Source organism: Penaeus japonicus, unplaced genomic scaffold (genome assembly GCF_977035675.1).
Source record: "Penaeus japonicus unplaced genomic scaffold, GWHDUDI00000001_assembly GWHDUDI00000029, whole genome shotgun sequence".
In the NCBI taxonomy this organism is placed as follows: Eukaryota; Metazoa; Arthropoda; class Malacostraca; order Decapoda; family Penaeidae; genus Penaeus; species Penaeus japonicus.
The window spans coordinates 22,109,152-22,114,151 of record NW_028234431.1 but is presented as its reverse complement, the minus strand read 5'-3'; the positions used below and the strand labels follow the sequence as shown (position 1 = coordinate 22,114,151).

The 5,000-nt window shown below is 43.1% G+C and overlaps 1 protein-coding gene across 6 annotated transcripts in view; it reads right to left on the bottom strand.

Annotated features, from left to right (window-relative positions):
* Window positions 1-5,000, bottom strand: part of LOC122263163 (uncharacterized) — a 278,554-nt gene that overhangs the window by 156,113 nt on the left and 117,441 nt on the right. Inside the window, exon 2 of one of the 6 annotated variants that reach the window (XM_086554099.1) lies at window positions 3,653-3,877. The exons of the other annotated variants lie outside the window; for them this stretch is intronic. The gene's annotated coding sequence lies outside the window, so the exon portion shown is untranslated. The remainder of the gene's footprint in view (window positions 1-3,652; window positions 3,878-5,000) is intronic. 6 annotated transcript variants of the gene reach the window in all.

The window sequence follows — 5,000 nt, the reverse complement described above, 5'->3', positions numbered from 1 at the left end:
CGGCGACTTGGCGACTCGGAAGGGACATGAGTGAGGTCCGAGACAACGGCTATGAGGCCAGAATAAGGAGCTTTGTAGTGAGGACACGTTCGTTCACGGAGGGCCTTTGGGTGTGCGTCGGTGTTGGGTCATGAGGAATGCATGACGAAAAGATATGTTCTCACGTTCGGTTAGAATGAGAAGTAATGGCACGAGCCAGGCAGAGAAATGTGGGGAAAAAGGCAGGGCCAAAAAAGCCCACACACAGCCATGGAAGACAATAGGAAAGAAATACACACACAACAGCATATAAAATAAAAATACATAACCTAAAATGATAACAAGAGAAACAATGAAAGAAAGAAAAACGTAAAAAAGGAAATACACCCAGCCTCGGCCCGGCGATCGCCCTGTTGCAGCGGCCACCGTGACAACGTCAGAATGCTTAATGCGGTGAGAATGACATAAATGAGAACGACGTATTTCATGATATAGCATTCAATGTCTATTCGGCGTGCCCAAGGAAGACTCCGAATTATCAGCACAGTCAACAAAACGTTGAGGAATCTCGTTCTTTTGTGAATTGATTTGTTTTTATGTCACATATTTCCAACTATAGCATCCATAGCATACAGTTTCCTCTTGAGCAATTGCGTCTAACCCTAAGCATTCCCTGGTCTTTACAATACTACATACTCCAACTCCATCAAGAGGAATGGCCCTCAGGCCATGCATTCCCTAACACCCTGGACCTCACACTCCGGCCCTCACAATGCGACTATCGATAGGCCCTCTTCCTCGGCCAGCTCTTTTGTCCCTCCCGTGCACTCTGGGACACCCGATCTGCCTACGACGCGACGCTAAGTTCGATCTCCCGGGTATACAGCGTGGCTTCTTCGCCTCTACGACCCTGGAGTGAGACCGCCGTGTTATAAACCGGCTTAGGCGATCTTCTTGCATGATCAGGTCAAGGTCAGGACGGAAGGAGGAGAGGAGGGGAAGGGAGGAATAGAGGAAAGGAGTTTAAAAAACAGAGCGGGGAGGGGGAGGGTAGAGGAGAAAGAGGAAAAGGGGTACTAAGGGAAATGGGGAGACACGGGTAAAGTAGGGGTAAGGGGAGGGGGAAGGGTAAGGTAAGAGAGGGAGGGGATAATGGGGGTGGGGGGAGGAAGGGAGATAGAATGGTGTGAGAATAGAACTCAGGATAAAGAGAAAGAGAAGGGTGTATAGAGAGAGAGGAGGGGAGAAAAGGCGAGATGAAGGGGGGGGGAGAGAGAGAGAGAGAGAGAGAGAGAGAGAGAGAGAGAGAGAGAGAGAGAGAGAGAGAGAGAGAGAGAGAGAGAGAGAGAGAGAGAGAGAGAGAGAGAGAGAGAGGAAAAGGAGAGAGAGAGCGAGAGCGAGAGGAAAAGGAGAGAGAGAGCGAGAGCGAGAGCGAGAGCGAGAGCGAGAGTGAGAGAGTGAGTAGCAAGACTATGTTCGGAGGAAAATGACAAGGCCATAAAGCAGGGAGGGAAGACGAACCAAGGCAAGGGAAGCGAAAGGAGGTTGAAGACGAAGGGTAGGAGAGGAAGGAGGAAGACGAAGGGAAGAAGGAAGAAGTGAGGCGGAAGGGACTAGATAAGGAGAGAGAATAAAACAGGAGACGGAGAGGGGAAGCAGCACAGACGCTGATAAGAAGAATAAATACAATATGAGAGTGGGGGGAAATGGGACGTAAAGGCAGATAAGAGGGGAATAAAGTGCGAGAGAGGGGAAGGACGGGGAGAAGAACGAGAACACAACGGAAATAAATATCTTTAGCATTTCGATTTGATCCATCAGAGGAAGACGGAAATAAATAAATAAATAAATAAATAAATAAAGAAAGAAAGAAAGAAAGAAAGAGAGAGAGAGAGAGACAGAGAGACAGAGAGACAGAGAGGGAGAGAGACAGAGAGACAGAGAGGGAGAGAGACAGAAAGACAGAGAGACAGAGAGGGAGAGAGACAGAAAGACAGAGAGACAGAGAGGGAGAGAGGGAGAGAGACAGAAAGACAGAGAGGGAGAGAGGGAGAGAGACAGAAAGACAGAGAGACAGAGAGGGAGAGAGACAGAGAGACAGAGAGACAGAGAGACAGAGAGAGAGAGAGAGAGAGAGAGAGAGAGAGAGAGAGAGAGAGAGAGAGAGAGAGAGAGAGAGAGAGAGAGAGAGAGCAAAAAAGAGAGTAACGAGTAACGGCAAACCTGGCAAACCAAGCAAAGTCGGACATCCGCAAGAGTCTTGACATTAAGTCAGTGAAACAGCTGTGATACCCGAGCATAAGGAGTGATAAGTGCGCGGCCGTGAATACGTAGTTCCGGCAACTATGTGATGGTGGCCAATCAAACTCTAACAAAGCACATGTGGCCATCGTAAACCTTTCCTATCGGTGAACATGTGGATAATGAACAAAATCTCTCGCGGAACCCCCACGACAGCAGCGGGACAGTCACAAACGCGCCTGGAACGCCAAGAGATGTGTTATTGCTGCGGACTTCGCAACCCCTTCCCCTTGTCGCCTGACTTCCCTTTCCTTCTTTCCCCCTTCTTGTTTTTTTCTTTCGTCCTTTTTTCTTTCTTTCCACTCTCTTTCATTCTTCCCTGCTCATTGGCCCTCTTCCCTTGCCGTTATCTCTCTTCCTTTTACCCTCTTTTTTTCCCCTTCTTCCCTTTTTTTCCCTTTTAATGTCATAATAGCTATCTCACTCTATCTCTTTCTCTATCTCTTCATCTCTCTCTGTCTCGCTCTCTCTCTGAAGTTTGCCTTGTCACAACTCCGTCACAAAATAGTTTCCGCCCATTTACGTTTCTATATTAATACATTTAAGTTATATTCAAACTTTATCTACTGAAATCATTAAATGACCACTGCCAGTCAACAATATAGTCATGTGTCGTTAACATTCTGGTGACAATGAAAGTATCCAACTCCTGGGTACTTGATAATAGATCATATAAGTCAACAAAAGACATGCGGCAAAAATGAGACTCATTTTTATTAGGCATGGAATTCATATCGAATGCGAACCCTAAACTGTATGGTTATATGGAATCATATAAAACATATACGATTTCAGCAATTACTGATATTCATAGAGACGGAACACCTTAATCCCACCTGTTAGCCTAGATCAGCGGTCGACAACCTGCGGCTCCTGCCCCCTACTTACAAAATGTTCAAATTACCGTTAAAAAAATAACAGCTAAAATACTGGCATATATGGCAACAATACCATACTGTATGTATCCAGGTCTCTGCTAGGTCCTCCTCCAGGGATATCTTATTATTATCTCATCTTATTTTATGACAACTGTTATTATCATTACTATTACCATTATCATCATTACAATCATCATTATCCTTATTAAAGTTTACTTAATTATCTTGTCTCTGGATATATTTAACTTCCGCAAGGAATGGGACGAGCAAAACTTTTTTCCATTCATAATTTACACTGTAATTATGAATCGCTGTTCTGTCGAGCTTGAGGAAACTGGCTCTTCCCAGATTCCGGGTTGCCGACCTCTGACCTAAATGACTGTCATCAATATCGCCTTTACATGTTTCAGTATTCAAGCATGTATACTCCAATGGCACTTTCATTGCAAGATAATCATTCACAGACTTAGAAACAACTGCAAATGCAAACTTACCTAAACCCCTTCATGGTGGCTGAGTCTTGGCAAAACTCTACAGCGAGGATAAACGAAGCTCTTATCCTTATTTCATGCAAAAGAAATCACTGTTCATTTGTCAATTCACTGTATACACCTGCAAGCACATCACTGTAAGAACGTATTTACGTCTATTTCATCATTTCAATTTCCTCTTCATTTTCACTTTTTTTCTACATCATATATCTTTAAACTTTCTCACATCTTTGAAAGAAATAATAATAATAATTAAGATAACATAATTCCACTTTTCTGACACTCATTACCCTTCCGGTGGCAGTTCAAACAGAGTCCATTTAGAATACATTTCCTTTGATTACCAAGGGTCATGACACCAGAACACCTGAACACAAACACTTCCGGATTCAAATTAACAACACTAATAACAAACAAATAAGCGAACGAACAGAAAAGAACGAAAGGGTAAAGTGAAAAAAAAAGAAAAGAGAAACGCCTACTGGAACGGCATAATTTTCGGCCACTAAATAAACCTGTAAGCCTAATCCTTAATTAATTCCAAAATTTACGGACTCTGAAAGTGGGAAGCACTTACGCATTATCTTCACTTCCACTTTATCCAAATTTGCATAATGGAAGGACAGGCCATCAGCACACTGGATTACATAGTACATACAAAAGGCAAACAGGTGATTGTATTAATTCGAGGTAAAATCCAGAGACTGCACAAGCACATTCACTTGTACACGTACACGTACACGTACATGTATTGTACACGTACACGTACACGCACATGTACACGAACACGTAAACGTACACGTTTACGTAAACGGACAAACACGTGTACATGCATACTCACACGTATATATATATATATATATATATATATATATATATATATATATATATATATATATATATATATACACACACATATATATATATATATATATATATGTCTGTGTGTGTGTGCACATACACACACGCTCAATCAAAAATGGACGCGAACATGTAGAAATTCGAACACTATCTTCGTCATTTATGATGATGGTGATGATGATCATAACACGACAATGGAAATAAACAAAATACAATCACAGTTGGCTTCATCTTTAATTCATACAGGCCATACAGCTTCATAACGGACAAGCGACACACCTGCCTCCATCATATAATATGACCAGGCTTAAATCGCATCTCTACGCTTTACCGCTGCGGCCAAAACACACTCACTCTTTCACTAACTCACTAACTCACTCACTCACTCACTCACTCGCTCACTAACACATACATACAAACACGCACATGAGCACGCACACACGCGCGCACGCGCGCACACACACACATACAAATACACACACACACACAC